The sequence below is a fragment of the Schistocerca cancellata genome, chromosome 5, assembly GCF_023864275.1.
Source record: "Schistocerca cancellata isolate TAMUIC-IGC-003103 chromosome 5, iqSchCanc2.1, whole genome shotgun sequence".
NCBI lineage: Eukaryota > Metazoa > Arthropoda > Insecta > Orthoptera > Acrididae > Schistocerca > Schistocerca cancellata.
Genome location: NC_064630.1, coordinates 350,488,824 through 350,511,421, shown reverse-complemented (window position 1 = coordinate 350,511,421; position 22,598 = coordinate 350,488,824).

Below are 22,598 nucleotides of genomic sequence, written 5' to 3'. Positions count from 1 at the left end.
TAGAAATTTTGAGGATATTGCTATCTCCACATCAGCTCAGTCGCCCTTTGGAATTTTTATTGGCAGATCTAGATTTCAGCTAGAAACCAGCCATTCTCAATGAACTATAATTTTTGGTCAATGCATGTAATGCCTGTTGGTCGGGCTTTGTTCATTGAACTGTGGACAAAGCTGGACCAACAGGCATTACATGCATTGACCAAAAATGATAGTGCATTGAGAATGGTTAGTTTCCAGCTGAAATCTAGATCTGCCAATAAAAATTTCAAAAGATGACTGATAGCTGAAATCTATTATTTACAAATTAAAATAACGGTCACTGCGTGCAACAGCCTCTGAATGGTGGGTAACCTGATGTTCATTTTCTCCCATTGATTTCTATACCGCACTTTTACTACCTGGTCAGTGTTATAGACATAAACATGCCAACAGTGTAATTCTAGTAAAATCTGTTTTGAGATTCTAATTCTCCCACTATTTTCTGTTGGTCCTACCGTACGCTGTGTTTCCAAAATTAATTGTTTCCCTGCTATGAAAAATTCATGTGGACAACATTTTCCACATTCCGCGCGTTTGATCCACAACCACTACCTGCAATATGATTTTCAAGTCGATTTTTGTAGAACCTGTATCATGTTCCCGTTGACTTACGACCTGTAGGATAATGCATAATATAAAACTGTGCAGATTGTTTCAGAATGTAAAACATTTTTGGTTTTATGACGAATGTAAGTGTCAGTTTAGGGGCAGTTTCAAAATATTTCCGCATTGTTTCATCACCTGTCTGTATTCTAAACTGCAATAAATCGACAAAAACAGCATTGGAATTTGATTTTCCACTTAAAGACCAGTTATGTAATGCACAAAAGAATGTGTAAGAAACAACTGATTCCAACTTAGCGCGATTAGATTGTTATAATTTCACAAGGGAATTTTTCCACACTCTTATTTTTGTTTGTCATAACATTAACAAAATTACTTTGAAGTCACTTAAAAATAATTTGACTTTTCATTTCCATCTCATTCGGAATTCCTAACGATTTTTGCAGCTTTGTGAAATTTTTGAAATTCGTAAATGGATGATTTACAAATGTGCCATAATTGACGTGCATCATACGGGGCTAACAATGTTCACCTTTAGCTGCTTTGTAATGAGCCAACCATGGATGTAACGACAGCCAGGTCATTCGAAATGTTCTCTTTATGCTATCTGCGTCATTCTGTAAATTATTAATTTTTCTCATGCTGCCATAGTTTCAATAAAATGTTACACTTTAGGGAATCGTCAATTTTATTTCTTTCAGCATAATTTCCGGCATCAGAAGTATTGCACAGAGACTATTACCCATTCCATCAATACACCTGAAGCCAGAAGAGGTACTGGTTAGGTCTGTATATTCTCTGTCAATATCCTTTACTCCAGGGATTCCCATTTGAGTTCCCGTAGCATCTCCATAGCATTTGCGCGTTGTTCAAACCTACCAGTAACGAATATAGCATCCAGCCTCTGAATTGCTTCAATGCCTCCCTTCAATCTGACCTGGTGGTGATGATGGTGTCCCATACTCCGAGGAGCGTAGGGAGACCCGCACCATCGATTAGGTAAAGTCATGACCTGGTACAGATCCCAAACACTCGAAAAGTACTTAAGAATAGATCGGACCAGTGTGCTATATGCGGTCTCCTTTACAGGTGAACCACTCTTTCCTAGAATTCTCCTAATAAACCGAAGTCGACCTTCCACCTTCCCTACCACAATTCTCACTTGATCATTCCACCTCGTATCGCTTTGCAACGTTATGCCCAGATATTTGAATGACTTGACTGTGTCATGCAGGAAACTAGTAATACTACACTCCTGGAAATTGAAATAAGAACACCGTGAATTCATTGTCCCAGGAAGGGGAAACTTTATTGACACATTCCTGGGGTCAGATACATCACATGATCACACTGACAGAACCACAGGCACATAGACACAGGCAACAGAGCATGCACAATGTCGGCACTAGTACAGTGTATATCCACCTTTCGCAGCAATGCAGGCTGCTATTCTCCCATGGAGACGATCGTAGAGATGCTGGATGTAGTCCTGTGGAACGGCTTGCCATGCCATTTCCACCTGGCGCCTCAGTTGGACCAGCGTTCGTGCTGGACGTGCAGACCGCGTGAGACGACGCTTCATCCAGTCCCAAACATGCTCAATGGGGGACAGATCCGGAGATCTTGCTGGCCAGGGTAGTTGACTTACACCTTCTAGAGCACGTTGGGTGGCACGGGATACATGCGGACGTGCATTGTCCTGTTGGAACAGCAAGTTCCCTTGCCGGTCTAGGAATGGTAGAACGATGGGTTCGATGACGGTTTGGATGTACCGTGCACTATTCAGTGTCCCCTCGACGATCACCAGTGGTGTACGGCCAGTGTAGGAGATCGCTCCCCACACCATGATGCCGGGTGTTGGCCCTGTGTGCCTCGGTCGTATGCAGTCCTGATTGTGGCGCTCACCTGCACGGCGCCAAACACGCATACGACCATCATTGGCACCAAGGCAGAAGCAACTCTCATCGCTGAAGACGACACGTCTCCATTCGTCCCTCCATTCACGCCTGTCGCGACACCACTGGAGGCGGGCTGCACGATGTTGGGGCGTGAGCGGAAGACGGCCTAACGGTGTGCGGGACCGTAGCCCAGCTTCATGGAGACGGTTGCGAATGGCCCTCGCCGATACCCAAGGAGCAACAGTGTCCCTAATTTGCTGGGAAGTGGCGGTGCGGTCCCCTACGGCACTGCGTAGGATCCTACGGTCTTGGCGTGCATCCGTGCATCGCTGCGGTCCGGTCCCAGGTCGACGGGCACGTGCACCTTCCGCCGACCACTGGCGACAACATCGATGTACTGTGGAGACCTCACGCCCCACGTGTTGAGCAATTCGGCGGTACGTCCACCAGGCCTCCCGCATGCCCACTATACGCCCTCGCTCAAAGTCCGTCAACTGCACATACGGTTCACGTCCACGCTGTCGTGGCATGCTACCAGTGTTAAAGACTGCGATGGAGCTCCGTATGCCACGGCAAACTGGCTGACACTGACAGCGGCGGTGCACAAATGCTGCGCAGCTAGCGCCATTCGACGGCCAACACCGCGGTTCCTGGTGTGTCCGCTGTGCCGTGCGTGTGATCATTGCTTGTACAGCCCTCTCGCAGTGTCCGGAGCAAGTATGGTGGGTCTGACACACCGGTGTCAATGTGTTCTTTTTTCCATTTCCAGCAGTGTATATTATCTATCCCGTCTTACTCCTCTCTCCCCTAGTGCACGTGAGACTGCTTCTGCAGCACCATCTGCTTCCTGTAATGGCTGACGATGAATGTCCACACTTAGTATCCGAAGTTCCACACAATGGTACCTGTTCCAAACCCATAAACATGTCGAGTTTTGTGCCTATGAACTACGATTTGCGGACAGTATCGGTTTTCTATTGCCATTTAAAGAAAACTGCTGCATAATCGCATTGAACCCTTGTCAAAGCTTTCGGCGAACATGCTCTTGGGACAACACAGTGTCTCAAGTGGTCCAAAAAATTCAAGAGCGGTGATTTTGACGTGAGAAACGACGAGTGCGGGAAACCACCGAAAAAGATCGAAGACAACGAATTGGAGGCTTTATTGGATGAAGATGATACCCGAACTCAACAGGAATTCGCGGAACAATCGAATGCGACGCAGAAATTCGTTTCTCTTCGGTTGAAAGCTATGGGAAAGGTGCAGTAAGTGGGAAGATGGGTTACGCGTGAACTGAATGAAAGACAGTAAGCAAATCGAAAGACCACTTGTGAAATGCTGCTCGCCCGATACAAAAGAAAGTCGTTTCTCCATCGAATAGTAACAGGTGATGAAAATGGATATACACTCCTGGAAATTGAAATAAGAACACTGTGAATTCATTGTCCCAGGAAGGGGAAACTTTATTGACACATTCCTGGGGTCAGATACATCACATGATCACACTGACAGAACCACAGGCACATAGACACAGGCAACAGAGCATGCACAATGTCGGCACTAGTACAGTGTATATCCACCTTTCGCAGCAATGCAGGCTGCTATTCTCCCATGGAGACGATCGTAGAGATGCTGGATGTAGTCCTGTGGAACGGCTTGCCATGCCATTTCCACCTGGCGCCTCAGTTGGACCAGCGTTCGTGCTGGACGTGCAGACCGCGTGAGACGACGCTTCATCCAGTCCCAAACATGCTCAATGGGGGACAGATCCGGAGATCTTGCTGGCCAGGGTAGTTGACTTACACCTTCTAGAGCACGTTGGGTGGCACGGGATACATGCGGACGTGCATTGTCCTGTTGGAACAGCAAGTTCCCTTGCCGGTCTAGGAATGGTAGAACGATGGGTTCGATGACGGTTTGGATGTACCGTGCACTATTCAGTGTCCCCTCGACGATCACCAGTGGTGTACGGCCAGTGTAGGAGATCGCTCCCCACACCATGATGCCGGGTGTTGGCCCTGTGTGCCTCGGTCGTATGCAGTCCTGATTGTGGCGCTCACCTGCACGGCGCCAAACACGCATACGACCATCATTGGCACCAAGGCAGAAGCGACTCTCATCGCTGAAGACGACACGTCTCCATTCGTCCCTCCATTCACGCCTGTCGCGACACCACTGGAGGCGGGCTGCACGATGTTGGGGCGTGAGCGGAAGACGGCCTAACGGTGTGCGGGACCGTAGCCCAGCTTCATGGAGACGGTTGCGAATGGTCCTCGCCGATACCCCAGGAGCAACAGTGTCCCTAATTTGCTGGGAAGTGGCGGTGCGGGCCCCTACGGCACTGCGTAGGATCCTACGGTCTTGGCGTGCATCCGTGCGTCGCTGCGGTCCGGTCCCAGGTCGACGGGCACGTGCACCTTCCGCCGACCACTGGCGACAACATCGATGTACTGTGGAGACCTCACGCCCCACATGTTGAGCAATTCGGCGGTACGTCCACCCGGCCTCCCGCATGCCCACTATACGCCCACGCTCAAAGTCCGTCAACTGCACATACGGTTCACGTCCACGCTGTCGCAGCATGCTACCAGTGTTAAAGACTGCGATGGAGCTCCGTATGCCACGGCAAACTGGCTGACACTGACGGCGGCGGTGCACAAATGCTGCGCAGCTAGCGCCATTCGACGGCCAACACCGCGGTTCCTGGTGTGTCCGCTGTGCCGTGCGTGTGATCATTGCTTGTACAGCCCTCTCGCAGTGTTCGGAGCAAGTATGGTGGGTCTGACACACCGGTGTCAATGTGTTCTTTTTTCCATTTCCAGGAGTGTATTTTGAGAATTCTATTCATTGTAAGTCATGGGTAATCCAGACAAACCATCGACATGCACTGCGACACCAAATCGCTTTGGAAAGGAGACAATGCTCTGTGTTTGGTGGAATCAGAAGAGCGTCATCTATTATGAGCTGCTAGAACCTGGTGAAAGCATTAACACTGATCGCTACCAACAGCAAATGATCGATGTAAATCGAGCATTACATGAAAAATGTCCGGAATACGGAAGAAAGGCAACACAGTCATATCGCTCTACCACACACAGCAAAACAGGTCACAGAAACAATCAAGGCAGTCAGTTTGGAAATACGAGGACATGCAGCTTATTCTTCAGACTTGGCTTCATCCGATTATCGTCTATTTGCATCACTGGGACACACACTCGCTGACCAACGCTTCAATCCGTATGAAAATGGCTTGCTGACTGGTTCGCTTCAAAAGAAGAACTGTTTTTTTGGCGTGGCATTCACAGCCTGCCGGAGAGGTGGGAGAAATGTATATATAGTAATAGAGATTATTTTGAATAAACTATTTTTATCAGTTTCAAACAACAGATGTGTAATTATTGCAACTAAATTCTGGTTTCATACTTCTACACCTGGTATGTATATAGAGAACAGCGGTATTATCACATGTCCCTGTGGCACTGCTGACGATATCCTTGTCTCTGATGAAAGCTCGCCGTTGAGGACAACATACTGGGCTCTATTATTTATGAAGTCTTCGAGCCACTCGTATACCTGTGAACTTATTCCATCTGCTCGTACCTTTGTTAACAGCCTGCAGTGGGGCACTGTGTCAAATGCTTTCTGGAAATGTAGAAATATGGAATCTGCCCGTTGCCCTTCATTCACAGTTCTCAGTGTATCATGTGAGAAAAGCGCAAGCTGAGTTTCTCAGAAGCAATGCTTTGTAGAACATTCTGATTCGTGCACATAAGGTTCTCAGTCTCAAGAAAGTTTATTATATTCGAGTTGAGAATATGTTCAAGTATTCTGCAGCTAACACGAGTTCGGTATATTGGTCTGTTTGTGGGTCCATACCTTTCTCATATACTGGAGTCACCTGTGCTGTTTCCCAGTCACCTGGGACTTAACGATGGGCGAGATATTCATGATAAATGCAGGCTAGGTAGGGGGCCATAGAGTACTCTTTGTAAAATTGAAATAGGATTCTATCCAGACATGGCGATTTACTTGCTTTCAAATCCTTCAGTTGTTTCTTATGCCAGGTATGCTTATTACTACGTCGTCCACACAGGTGTCTGTCTGATGGCCAAATGTTTGTAAGATTCTCCTGTGTAAATGATTTCGTAAGCGTGATATTTAAAACTTCAGCTAGGGTGTCACGATGGTAGTTGTTGCAAACTTCGCGCATAGATCTTTTCACAAACGCACGAAGCTCTACCAACCTTGCGCGTATCGTCATTTATTGGCGCCTGGAATGGTATAAGAACAAGAAGAATAAACTCATCCTGCTCTGTTACGGTTGGACACACAAAATCCGCGTGCACCCAGTCCCATGGTTGGACATAGGCCACGAATGGTAGGCTAAGGGCTTTGGTGGTTAAGGTGTCTGGTGATATTGGCAGTGTTGAGCCATGCCAGCACTATTCTTATTGTCCTGTGGCCAATATGCATGTTGCCACATTCTTTATACAGGAAATGCCCTAGGGAGACTGATGCGGGAGTAGCAATATATGGGAATGCAGAACCTCCAGAACCAGTCTCACCACTGAAAATTATCTTCATTCAACGACTGGACACTTTTGAAATGAAGAAGGATGTCATAAGGAAAAAAGAAAGAAAAATGTTCTGAAGAGGTTTAGGAAGGGGGCACCTGCAGCCAGCTGTTATGTACAAACTGGATAACCTGTCTAAATAGTAGTTTCTTGTATGGGATTGCTGCAGTGTCTCAGAAAGCGACAGCAAACGCTTCCACCAACTGTTTTATTTGTAAATTAATGTGAAAGTAAACATTCTCTTGTTTATCAATTTCCTCATTGGGACCCAGAAGGAACAGTGTTTGCATTCGCGTGCTTGGTCAGTGTACATCAAGGAAAGAAACGCTGGTAATTTGATAAGAAAAAAGTGTCTGCGATGTCCATTCAGGCAGCTTTGACTTAGGGAGAAATACTGGCAGTGGCTTATGAAATTGGTTGCCATAGAGGAAAATGAGGACACGAAAGATAATTGCCAGTGCCTTCTTCACTACCAGGGAATAATCTTCTTGTGACAGGGTGAACTTCTTAGATGTGAAAGTGTTAGGTCAACCTGAACAGTTTGGGTACTTATGTGACATAGTGGCACCAATGTCACATGGTGAGACATCTGTGGCCAACTAGAGGGGTAAATGAGGCTGATACAAGTTCAGGTAAGGAATGGTTTTAAGACATTGCTTCGGCTTAAGGAATGTTTGGTGATATACTGCAAAGCACTAGAAAAGGACGTCTTTTTCTCCACTATAGATTTCATGGATGGGCTATATTATTGGAATAATATGTAACCTTGCCCATAAAAACCTGCAGGTCCTTTATGTTCCTTTGTATAGATAAATCAAAATTGGCTGCCACATTCTCTGACATTGGTTTACATGTGTCCCAGCAAGGGATATAAACTGTGTACATAATGGAAGGCAGAAAGAAGGAGTATTTTGACAAGTTACACTTTCCTCTGACTTACAAAAGAACAGAAAATACTCAATGAAGATTCAACATGTGGAATATTGGCAACAGTTCATCCTGAAAATTTCTGAAAGATTGCTGGTGCACTAGCAACATGAAAAGGTAACCTATTTCATTGACAGATGCCAAAGCAGTATTTAATACTAAAAGGGCTGTGGAAGCTTCTCCCAAAGGAACTGAAAATAAGCTTCCGAAAGATTGGTGTTGTAGAAATACCAGCCCAATGTCAATTTTGAAAAATAACTCCTCAATATATGGAAAGGGGTTGGAATCAACAATTAACTGAATATTTGCTATAATTTTGAAGTCCCCACAAAGGTGTATCACACAACCTGGTTTGTGAATAACGACTAAAGGTGATGTCCATCTGTTACAAGGAATTGGGGACAGCATTTTAACTCCTATAACAAAACCATATCCACCTTACAATCATCCTGCAAGGGTAAAGGTTCAGATGGGCTTCTGAAATAATAACAATAATAATAATTAGAAGCCATTCCCGGGCATGGAGAAAACAAGGGAGCACACTGGAGAACAACAAATTCACTGCTGCACATGGAACAGCATTCTGAATTGCTGGGATCAAAGCTAGGAAAGAAAACCCACAAGTTGTGTACATGCCGAGGTCAAAATTATTTTCATTGAGGATTTGGCTCTTTTAATGAAAGGAAGTGTTCTGGTTACTTGTTTATATGTTGATTCTGGAACTAACTGCTTAGTGTTGGAATTTCATGATAAGCTTAAGTCCACTGCTTATCTGCTACCGAGACCCTAATCAGATATACAGGGTGGTCCATTGATCGTGACTGGGCCAAATATCTCACGAAATAAGCATCAAATGAAAAAACTACAAAGAACGAAATTTGTCTATCTTGAAGGGGAGAACCAGATAGCGCTATGGTTGACCCGCTAGATGGCACTGCCATAGGTCAAACGGATATCAACTGGTTTTTTTTTTTTTTAAGTATAGGAATCCCCATATTTTATTACATATTTGTGTAGTACATAAAGAAATATGAATGTTTTAGTTGGACCACGTTTTTCACTTTGTGACAGATGGCGCTGTAATAGCCAAAAATGTATAAGTACATGGTATCACTAACATTCCGCCAGTGCGGATGGTAGCTTCGTGATACATTACCCGTGTTAAAATGGACCGTTTACCAATTGCGGAAAAGGTCGATATCGCGTTGATGTATGGCTCTTGTGATCAAAATGCCCAACGGGTGTGTGCTATGTATGCTGCTCGGTATCCTGGATGATATCATCCAAGTGTCCGGATTGTTCGCCACATAGTTACGTTATTTAAGGAAACAGGAAGTGTTCAGCCACATGTGAAACATCAACCACAACCTGCAACAAATGATGATGCCCAAGTAGGTGTTTTAGCTGCTGTTGCGGCTAATCCGCACATCAGTAGCAGACAAATTGCAGGAGAATCTCAAAAACTTCGGTGTTGAGAATGCTACATCAACATCAATTGCACCTGTGCCATATTTCTATGCACCAGGAATTGCATGACAATGTCTTTGAACATCGTGTACAGTTCTGCCACTGGGCACAAGAGAAATTATGGGATGATGACAGATTTTTTGCACGCGTTCTATTTAGCGACGAAGCGTCATTCACCAACAGCGGTAACATAAACTGGCATTATATGCCAGATGGCTGCGACAAGTGGAACATCAGTGACCTTCGCGGGTTAATGTATGGTGCGGAATTATGGGAGGAAGGGTAATTGGCCCCCATTTTATCGATGGCAATCTAAATGGCACAATGTATGCTGATTTCCTACGTAATGTTCTACCGATGTTACTACAAGATGTTTCACACCATGACAGAATGGTGATGTACTTCGAACATGGTGGATGTCCGGCACATAGCTCGCCTGTGGTTGAAGTGGTATTTAATAGCATATTTCATGACAGGTGGATTGGTCATCGAAGCACCATACTGTGGCCCGCACTTTCACTGGATTCCTTCCTGTGAGGAAAGTTGAAGGATATTTGCTATCGTGATCCACTGACAACACCTGACAACGTGTGTCAGCGCATTGTCAATGCATGTGCGAACATTACGGAAGGCGAACTACTCACTGTTGAGAGGAATGTCGTTACACATATTGCCAAATGCACTGAGGTTGATGGACATCATTTTGAGCATTTATTGCATTAATGTGGTATTTACAGGTAATCACACTGTAACAACATGCGTTCTCAGAAATGATAAGTTCACAAAGGTACATGTATCACATTTGAACAACCGAAATAAAATGTTCAGACGTACCTACATTCTGTATTTCAATTTAAAAAACCTACCTGTTACCAACTGTTCGTCTAATATTGTGAGCCATATGTTTGTGACTATTACAGTGCCATCTATCACAAAGTGTAAAAGTGATCCAACTAAAACATTCATATTTCTTTACGTACTACACAAATATGTAATAAAAAATGGGGGTACCTATTTAAAAAAATGCAGTTGATATCCATTACACCTATGGCAGTGCCATCTAGCGGGCCAACCATAGTGGCATCTGGTTCCCCCCTTCAAGCTGGAAAAGTTTCGTTGTTTGTATTTTTTCGTTTGACACTTATTTTGTGAGATATTTGGCCCAGTCACGATCAAAGGACCACCCTGTATGTAAGCTGATCAATAATCAAGGCTAAGGCCTCTGTACATGGAAGGGATAAAATGGGAGTACAATTAAGTGTTGCTAACAGCATACAATGCTGTAGTGCTACCCTTGACTCTGTGGTGTCGTACACTCCTGGAAATGGAAAAAAGAACACATTGACACCGGTGTGTCAGACCCACCATACTTGCTCCGGACACTGCAAGAGGGCTGTACAAGCAATGATCACACGCACGGCACAGCGGACACACCAGGAACCGCGGTGTTGGCCGTCGAATGGCACTAGCTGCTCAGCATTTGTGCACCGCCGCCGTCAGTGTCAGCCAGTTTGCCGTGGCATACGGAGCTCCATCGCAGTCTTTAACACTGGTAGCATGCCGCGACAACGTGGACGTGAACCGTATGTGCAGTTGACGGACTTTGAGCGAGGGCGTATAGTGGGCATGCGGGAGGCCGGGTGGACGTACCGCCGAATTGCTCAACACGTGGGGCGTGAGGTCTCCACAGTACATCGATGTTGTCGCCAGTGGTCGGCGGAAGGTGCACGTGCCCGTCGACCTGGGACCGGACCGCAGCGACGCACGCCAAGACCATAGGATCCTACGCAGTGCCGTAGGGGACCGCACCGCCACTTCCCAGCAAATTAGGGACACTGTTGCTCCTGGGGTATCGGCGAGGACCATTCGCAACCGTCTCCATGAAGCTGGGCTACGGTCCCGCACACCGTTAGGCCGTCTTCCGCTCATGCCCCAACATCGTGCAGCCCGCCTCCAGTGGTGTCGCGACAGGCGTGAATGGAGGGACGAATGGAGACGTGTCGTCTTCAGCGATGAGAGTCGCTTCTGCCTTGGTGCCAATGATAGTCGTATGCGTGTTTGGTGCCGTGCAGGTTAGCGCCACAATCAGGACTGCATACGACCGAGGCACACAGAGCCAACACCCGGCATCATGGTGTGGGGAGCGATCTTCCACACTGGCCGTACACCACTGGTGATCGTCGAGGGGACACTGAATAGTGCACGGTACATCCAAACCGTCATCGAACCCATCGTTCTACCATTCCTAGACCGGCAAGGGAACTTGCTGTTCCAACAGGACAATGCACGTCCGCATGTATCCCGTGCCACCCAACGTGCTCTAGAAGGTGTAAGTCAACTACCCTGGCCAGCAAGATCTCCGGATCTGTCCCCCATTGAGCATGTTTGGGACTGGATGAAGCGTCGTCTCACGCGGTCTGCACGTCCAGCACGAACGCTGGTCCAACTGAGGCGCCAGGTGGAAATGGCATGGCAAGCCGTTCCACAGGACTACATCCAGCATCTCTACGATCGTCTCCATGGGAGAATAGCAGCCTGCATTGCTGCGAAAGGTGGATATACACTGTACTAGTGCCGACATTGTGCATGCTCTGTTGCCTGTGTCTATGTGCCTGTGGTTCTGTCAGTGTGATCATGTGATGTATCTGACCCCAGGAATGTGTCAATAAAGTTTCCCTTTCCTGGGACAATGAATTCACGGTGTTCTTATTTCAATTTCCAGGAGTGTATATTTGCATCAGCACACTTTGTTGCTGACAGCATGACTGGCTCTGACAAATGTATGTTATATGATCCTTGTGAAAACACTGTTAACAGGCATGATTATAATGTGAGTGTTTACATCTAGCATGTATAGAAAAAAGACCAGGACGATTGTGCAGTTTGCAAAAATTTTGTCAAGGCTGAGTGAAAAAACTTGTGGCACTAAGTTTAATTTGTATGTGGTGAAGTAGCAACAGCTCCACTGCAGTTTCAGCATCAGACGGACTAGGGCTCACTGCTGATCGAGATGACAGTTCTGGTATCTCACAGTCCGTGTAAATCGAAGATTGAGCTGCTTGAGAAATCTTGAAAGTCTTAGAAATACACAAAACTTAAGCTAAAGAAAGATATACCTGGCATATTGTTTGAGTGTGTGCTTCATTGTCCAGGGCTTATATAATCACCACATCACATTAATGATTCTGCAGATAATAGCCCGGAAAAACTATAAATGAGCAGAACCCCACGCACTTTTGTACCAAAATGTTCATTTAAATGTGAGTGAATAGTCAGGAGCAGCACTGGTGGATGAGATAAAAGGGTCAACATCTACACAAGATAACAGAGCTGTGGGATTGTAGATATGAAAGGCTCACTGTAGCTCAAAGCATATATCACTCACCAGAAAATTAAGAGCTAATCGAGTGCTTTTGACACACTTCCACATCCCAGTCCTCTTGAGCCTCTCTGCACAGCTTGAAAGCCAGGATTGCTGGAGCATATGCAGACATGCTGGATCCATCAGCTTATGTACATGCTCATACTGGTGCTTAAGTGCTGTTACCAGAGCTTGATACACTGTAGTTGAAACAGCCAAGAAAACGGCCTTACATGTCTTATTCTAGCACTGGGTGAGCTGCAGTTTCAGAAAAAAGCCCTCATTGCCATTGATGTAAGACAACTTCTTCCACAACAGATTTTAATGAGCACAGATTATTAACAAATCAGAAAGCAATAGTTTGCAACTCTCCTGAAACACACAAAACAAAAAACCTTTTGGAGGTAGATACCTTGTGGCCAACACAGTACTCTGGAAGTTGGTGCAATAAGTCACATGTTAGTGCAGGAGAATACTAGTAGATTTGATGGTGAATCACAAACTATGAACCATGTACTTAGTGCTCCCACATACTGTCAGTTCGTTCACCGAAAACACAACTGCCAGCTGAGTGGTGAGCAAAGAGCATTAGGCAGACAGGCAAATGCTTGTGCTAGTCAAATGTCAAGGGTAGACAACAAGGAAGTCCAACTAACAGCCCAAGAGAAAAATGTGTAGTACAGGTCATTGTCAATATATGTCGGAGAGCTTAAGTTTGCCACTGGTTTTTAGCCACAGGGCTAGTTGCCAGCAGATGTATACTTCCACGCTGTGCCTAGTAACGTCACCGGATGTATGCATCATTATATCGATTGATTCATTGTGTTGGGCATGATTACAGGACATACTGGAATATATGCAGGTAAAGCTGTCCAAAGCCTGACGATTGGTTTGAACACCACTGTGTTTTACTAGGCACGTGGTATGCCTTTGCCCTCCTCTGGTCTTGAAAATGACTTATCCAGCCAATAATAGGGGTATCTATAGTTTGCTGTGGAACCTGAACTGAATGACAGTATGTAAGGTTAACTACAAAAAAAAGTGGCTGAGAGAATGATTCCAGCAACTAAATGGATTAAAAAAATCTGTCATGCAATAGTACAACTGAGAAAAGAATTGCAGCACTAAATCCACATAAAAAAGATTATGTGGTAATTGAAGTCTTAACAAAAATATTGCAGAGATAGGTGTAACATTTTGAATACTACTGGATATGTCCCATGCTGTACATCAAAAGAAAAAATACGAAAGCAAAGGATGAGGATAGCAGAAGACCAACAATGCAAAATAGTAGTCACTCATTCACAAACTAAAAAATAGTTATGCGCATTGTGAAGATGGTGTTATTTTAGCACTTATATAATACAAGTACTGTGATGAAACGAATAACATTCATGCACTAAAAACGAAGATATGGGAGAAGTAAAGCATGGCAAACTAGAATAATAAGCTCTGTAAAGAAAAAGGAGAAATTTATAATGTTTAAGTTATAAAACTGCATAACTAAGTATAATTATTAGAATGTAAATACTTTAGGGGGGAAGGAGACTACGCACCTAAAAACATAGGTGTCAAGTCATCGACAGTCACATCACCTTCAGCATGTTTCGCACACCCTTTCCCCCACATTCCTAGCTGGCAAAGCAGCTGCATCTCTCTGACCCACAAGCCATCCACCCTAGCATTCCTGCCTCTGTCTCCTCCTATACACCCCACTTAGTCCAGCTGCTGAACTGCAGCACTGGCGTTGTGCATCCAGCTGGTGCCATGTAGGGGCATAGGCATCTGTATGTGTATTTGTACTCTAGCTCAGAAAGGATTTACTCCGAAAGCTAGTAAGCCTGCTTATTTTTCGTGTGTGCATGTTGATGAATCAACGCTTCTGCTTTTTGGCGAATGGTTCATTTACTCCTTAAGTATTTACATTACCGAGTAAGTCATACAAGAAATTAATGTGAAAGCAGTTATAAAAAAGTGGCTTGAAAATATCCTTAGGTAGTATGATAGTGTTCTTTCAAGCAAACATGTTTGCCATTAGTCAGATGATGGAAAAAGGTCTTTGTGAATATGACGTAGTACTCCACAACCTAATGGTTGATATTTGACAAGTGTTTTGATAGTGTGTACGCAACCATTATCTACACTGATGGGGGAAAAAAAATCCCACCTGTTTAATAGTGTGTTGATTCTCCTCTGGAATGCAGTGCAGCAGCAATTCTGCTTGGAATGGATTCGACTCACCCTTGGTAGGTTTCCACAGGCATGTGGCAGCAGATGTCTGTTCACAGGTAATGCAATTCCCTTAAAATTGTGTCAGCAGTTTGGGGGCACAAAGTTGGCACCCGATAGCAACCTAGAAGTGTTCCATTGGGTTCAGACCAGTCAAATTTGGCAGCTCTGTAGCACTATTCTGGTCTTTGACATGGACAGTTTATCTAGCTGACATTGCACCACCATCAGATAAAACATTAAGCATGAAGGGATGCAGATATTCCACAATATAATTCATTTAGTTCACAGTTGCAGTAGGGACTCCAATTAGTATTGAAGAACCCATGGAAGTCTAGATGAATGTTCACTGTAGCACAATATTGCAATCACCATCCGCGTCCTTGTTGTATTGCATATTTCAGTCATTTGTATGGGTGACAGCATACCTTGACACGATCATCAGCTGGATGTAACAAGCAACATGGTTCATTGGACCAAACGGCTTGTTTCCATTGCTCCATGTTTCAATCTTGATGATTCCAAGCCAACTGCAATTGTAACAGACATTGTTAATTGGTTGACATGGGAAAATGTGGGTCCTGTCTACTGAGGAGCCACCAGTTCACCAATACCTCATAACTGTCACACGATGTTATGGGAAAGTTTTAGGCTGAATACTAATGAAAATTTTACAGCCCGGATATGAAATGTGATTTTTATATATTGTGAATTAATGAGAAAATTTTGTTATAATGTTACACAAGTTCATGGACAGGGCAGGATATCCTGACTTGTCCGAGCTGAGAAAAAATATGTACCACAGATGTTAACGAACACACATAGCATCAAATCTTGCTACCGCAGAACATACAGACTGACAAAGAACACACTCAGGTAATGTTGAAAAATGAAAATAATTATATGAAGATAGTAACTGTTCTTGAAAGAACAGATACCATTGATGACCGTGCAGCTTCTCTAGAATAAATGATAATTAATTGAAACCCTCAGCTGCCAACAGGTGTTGTTGATATACCTCGATGCGGACAGCTGAAAATGTGTGACTCGAACCTGGGATCCCCAGCCATGTAAGCAGACGCGCTAGCCTTCTGATAAGCAAATAATTTATGTTCCTTTTATTTTTGTACTTCATACTGATTTTTTGAAGTCAGTAGAGATTAATCCAATCTTCATTTTCAACACTATATGTGACAATTTCTCTTTCAGTACATTCATGTAATTTTGTTCCTGCCTACCTATTGTAATAACAGAAAAAATTGCAATATGGCTGTATAGAGAAACTATGTTTCAAGATTCATCAGTCCAGGCAATGTGTACCCACACTTTTGAGAGTCCAGCAGTGATACTCCTGTATGCAAAGTACTAATTTGTGTTCCCTATGACATGCAATAAGCAGATACACAAGATGTTTTTTGAATCGTGCAAAGGTGGTTCTAGATCGTTTGGCTGTCAGTCACTTTTGTTCATCTTCCATTGCTGATTTACGTCATCTACCGACAAGAACTCTGTAATGCTCGAGTCAACAGCAGTGGCAGTGTTCTCTGATTTTATGTACCCTCAGTACATTCTTCACACGGCAGCTCGTAGACTGTCCTGTGTATGCAAGCCACAGAGACAGAGCATCCACTGGAAGTACAATGCAGAAATATTTTTGAGCACTAGAAAGAATGAATGAAAATGCATGTGGTCTCAAATATCTCCTAATTTGAAAATGCCTCCCATTAACTTAATACAGGTAAGTATCATCAAAGTAAAGGTACAAAATTTACACTAAGAACAATAGTGCCCTGTCATGCTTCAACAAGTAGTTTCTCAGTAATGTGAGCAGTCCGTTTCTTTTGTATCAAGGTGATACTGCTTTTGGCTGCCTCTGCTGTCAAGCAGTGCAGTAATGTGGTTGCAGACATACTACCACTGTCTGCACAGGAGCCTGCTGTGTCCTATCGTAGGAGCCAACAGCTATGACACACTGGGGGTAGTGGTTTCATTTTGGTTATGAGAATGTTATGTCTGTTGCTTGTGCACAGCAGCCCAAAGTGGGAAGCTTAGGTTCCACTGTGCATATTGGCCTAACTACATGGGAAGGCGGCATTTCCTCTTTCCATTACCCACACTTATATTAAAAGTGGGGAAATCATGCTTCCTACTTTCTCTCTCAAAATGTGTCAAAAGTAAAGTATGTACAAAGTGCAGACTTTCAATCCAATTTTATTCCATTCACAAAAACACTCACCATAGGGACACTGACAAAGGAATTTTAGAAGCACATGAAATAGAAAACAGGCTGCTTAATTCATGAAAAATGGACATCATAGGTTCATGAAGGCTTTCCTTTATGTACAAATCTGCTGTTAATAACGTAATGGTGTGATGAGTCAGGAAAATTTTAGTGGCACAGCACAATGTGAGAAATTAGTAACAATTTCTTCCTCGTATACAAGAGAACTAACAGCAATGAATAAATTACAATTTGGAAACAAGGGAATAACAGATGTGGAAAGGTACTGTTGGCTCTGTTAATATAGATAGAAGGCAGCGTGGGTCGGAGTTCAACCCCAAGCTGAGTCTGATGCACTTTAGACAGCAGCCCACAGAGGTGAAATGATCATAAATACTGGGAAATGAAATACAAAGGAATCAGAAATATAGCAGTGTAGCTCATGTCGAGATTTGCGGCAAGGGCCGTAGAACATCGGGAAAATTAATTCAAACAACATAGATCAGAGAAGCATTCTGTACTTGATGGTAATACTGTGTTCTTGCTGTAATTGAAGTTACCTCATCTGTTAAAGGCATACTTCAAATGTTCTGTGCAAAGGGTGTGCCTGTTGTAGAGATGAACGACGTTTCAGAATAGTAAGGGTCAATGTGGTGGTGTCCATATGTCGACTGAAATAGAAAAGGGTAAATGGTGTTTGAGACAAATTCAAAAGCTGCATTTGTGGGATATTGTCCCATTGCCATTGCTTTCACTGAGAACTGTGATGGAAAAAACTCTCAAAACATATAATTCAATAACAGCTAACTTCCGTGTTCTAGTATTTGTAACTCTGGGAGGCGGGGGGGGGGGGGGGGGGGGGGGGGGGGGGATGTTTCCATGAGTGAGACTAGCATAAAATGTGTGTTATTTTAGTTGATAACACAATGTCATGGAGTTTCCTGCTACCCACACCTCACTACCCTACACTTTGAGGGCCAAAGCTTCATCTCCCCACTAATTGCAAATCCATCTGAAAGCAGCAAGAAAAAAAAATTGTGCAGTTAAGTGACCACAAAGATATACGCCTCTGATTTCCTGTGAATGCAGATAATATGGTGATTATCACTAAAACTGAGTCATAATACAGGCGAGGCAGTTTCCTGCAACGCCAAAGGCACAGGCAGGAGACAAAATTTGTGATTAATATATTTCTCATATTGGGTGTACTTCCATTCAAGTCCTTGTTGCAAATCTTTGATCATTTGCACTCTTCTATTTCCACTCACTTCAGAAGGCAACATATACAAGGAGTAGAACAATGTACACAGTCCTCCTCCCCCTAACAATTCTAGTCTCATCATGTATTACACATTGTCAACATCGAAGATGTTGCCAGCATCTACCTGTAAATGTATAGATAGCTTAACTTGTTCACATTCTTGAAGGCTCTCTTTCGTTATGGAAGTTGTCAAAAAGGAATTTATTTTGGGACAGGCAACAGTTGGTAACGTTGAGATTTTCAGAAGACTACTCTTGCTGTACGTATTCATGGTACAAGTGAACTTTTATTTTGGAGGAACTAAACATTTTCCTTGCTTGAAAAATGTAAGTGGTGGCTTTTCTAGATGAAACAAAATTTCTTTAAAAAACAATGTTCATGTCCACATTTTTTTCTGTCCTTCATCAATGTTAGTGTCTTCATTTTTACAGCTATCACATCTTCCTCACAAAGACCAGAGCAAACCCCACCCCCTTATTGCATTCATTTCCATAGGATCCAAATCTTCTGGTGCACACTGTTTTGTTAAATATATTCTACTTCACTTTCGTGACTACTTTTAATATGGTCTGATCATTTGCACAATTAAGACATTCAACATTAAATTGGTCCAATCCATACTAAATGACTCGCCACCTTAAAAATGTGTGTTCTTTTATTATACTTTAGCCACCTGGACTGTAACATTAATCAGCTGCTACACTTCTCATGCCATGAAAAACGAGCAATATATGAAAGTACTCTGCTTCACAAAGAACTTCTACAAAATGCTTATCAAAACCTATGGCAACCATGACCATGTTTACTGTAATGATAGTCACTATAAAATCAGGCACATTGCTCACACCAGATCCTTCAAATGTCTGGCAAAACAGCCTGCATAATCATAATGTGAGAGGGAACATTAAGCATGTTAACTAATTTTCAAATTCAAAGTATCAAACCACTTAATGGCTAGAGAACTATATATCGTGGAAAGATGAATGGCCTGTTAAGAACAAGCTCTACAAAGTTATACCAGAGCACAAAACAACTCATTTACCACTCATTCGGAAGGCTGATCCCCAGTCTGTTTCTCACAACCAAAATTTGAGAGAGAAACTAGTTCAACATAAATGGGCTCTTGTCATTCACTTTGCCTTACACTAATTTTTTCTTCACCTTTTTTTCGTCACTTTCCAGCCCTTCACCCATTACATCCTGTCAATCAATGCTTTCTTATCTCTTTTTTTACATTTATTTCTCTCTGTTTTTCATGTTCATTTCCCAACTGCACTCAGCCAATTTAGTTTTGAGCAATTACCTTGAACTTAATAGTTATATATATATATATATATCTCTATCATTCATGCTCCATCACTCAAATCTGAACATTTACAGTATACTAGAATTAAAGTTCTAGATTACCTTATGGACAATATTTTCAAAGATATTAGTCAAATTGGACAAAGACAGTGCAACAAATCAGCAGTTACCTTGATAAAAGCTTGTTTGCATAAGACAGTATCAATAGTCAACTTAATGTAGAAAGGTATCTTTACATCCATCAGCAGACTGGCTCCCAGAGGCAACCGAATACTTCAGAGAAAAGCTCACGTCATTGGTAGATACGTCCCTTAATTTAAACCCATCATCCAACAACTGACATGGTTATAGTTTTGTATGTAGTGAACATGACAAGTCATCCTATGAACCATTATTAAATGTGGTCTCTGAAAAGTACTAGAACATAAGAGTTTGGAAAACCACTGGATCTAAATGCAAACAGATTTTTACCTTTCTGAGGATGATACTGAAATTGATACCAGTTTTACCACAGGGAAGCTGTAGCTGCAACGATTACCAAATTACGAAGAGTAAATAAAACATGCAGAAAGATTTATATGTTCAGAAAAACTAATTAAAGAAGGAATAGTGTGACAGTTCAGTAATGAACTTAAAACTTTTAGCTCAGGACATGAGCATGTATATGATTATGGCTGAAGTTTAAAAATGTACCAAGCAGAACTGTTTGTGATGAGGGACCCTCCATGGTTGTCTGTCTGTAATGGAACTTCTGAAGACACGGAGGCTGCTGAAAAATGAGTGTTTAAATACAGGGTTATAATCAGAGAAACGCAAAACAAAAGCCAATGTGTGAAACCCTCAATGACTACAGTAGTAGAATCTTAACAAAATATCTCTAACAGAACCAAAAGAAATTCTGGTCATATGTAAAAGCTGTCAGTGGGCTCAAAGTTAGTATCCACACACACTTGACATGGGAAACAAAATTGGGGGAAACAAAGCACAATCAAAAATCTGTAACTACATTTTCATATGTTCCTTGGTAAAGAAAATCTGGAACAATGCATATTCTGGTACTGTTGAGAAATCGCTGAAATCACTAAAAGTGGACAGAATCAAACTGGAATCCTAATATTCTACAGTCTGCAGCTCAGTTAGCTTCTCTTTACTGCAATGTATTAATTATCACATGGCCAATAGCTGGAGAATAGAAGAGGCCACACCAAGCTACAAGAAGACTGGGAAAAGTGACCCAAAAAACTACTTTCTTATCACACCGACATCCCTCTGTTGCAGACTCCTGTAACATATTCTGAGCTGAAATGTAAGTTCTCAAATTCCCTCCTCCCTGCCAACCTGCATCGTTTCCAAAAATATTGGCTGTGCAAAACCCATATCTTCTTTCGTTATCCTAATTTTCATAAAAAATGTTTCAGAAATGAAGCTATTTGACTACTGTAATGTGAACAGAAATGCTGGCAGACTTTTTTTCTTTGTTCTTACATGTACTGTTATACAACATTCAAAAGTAGTAACTAACAAATGAATAATCTTTTTTGCCCCTTTTACCGTCAGTATATGTCACATCTTTTTCCAAGAACAATAAAGTATTTCATCTCTGATTACATCAGCTATTATGAGATTAAACCTGGAATGGCAATTGTTAAATAGACACCCCCTTTCTGCTCAAATTTGTTTAGGCACATTACATTCCAGTCTCACTCTCTGCAGTTATGTGATAGACTGTACTGATTTCTGTAGCGACTGCTCTTATACAGTTGAAGCACATAAAATGCGAATACCTGAAGACATGTATGGAGAAACAAAACATCCATGATTATCAAAATGGAAAAAAGTTAGTACATATTAACCTTGCATCAGTAGTGATAGTTGGACGATTGACAGCAATGAGGCAAACTGCACAGCAGAATTGGTCATCTTTCCAATCTGCCAGAAATAATGTAGGGACCCCCTCTGTTGTCAAATGTCATTTTGTTCTAACAAATATATACTCCTGACTGCACACAGAATTAAAATACTGAAACAAGAATTATTCTACAGAATAACAAGTGCTGCATACTTTTAAATACCTTTATTAAAACACGTATTTGATTACATGAAGTAGAAATCACTCATTTCCAGAAACTGAACTTCACCTGTGGGCACAATAAAATAAAAATATATCACGAAAAAAGTGCAATTGTGAATATCAACCTGGACAGTGGCATCAGGATCTTTCAAAGAGTTGAATTAATGAAGGGACACACCACATTTTTACTAATCAATGGTATATAGTACTTACACTACCTCAGATGTACTTACATTACATATTAATGTTAATTCATAAGGTCAATAATTGAAGGGACAAAGATTGTCACATACAGACACACACACCAAAATGTCAGTTTTTTGACGCTAAAATTTCAATAGTCTAGTTGATAAATAACATTCTTCTTTGAATGAACTTTATATTTAATTCTTCCTCCTAATTATCTCACTCAATAATCAAGCAACTGTTTGCTTCTTCATAACTATACAAAAGAATAACAATATTTACTGGAATGTAAAAACTTTTAATACCACATAGGTTTCTTGAAAGAAAAAAAGGTAATATTCTACATATTTACTGTGAAAGCTATGATTACTACTACATCACTGTGTTCTGAAATAAACTGCAACAAATTAATGAGGAAATGTGCTGCACTATTATTCAGTGGTAACAGCAAGCACATACTGGTAAGAATTACTAGGTTGTTTTCATGTTTAACAC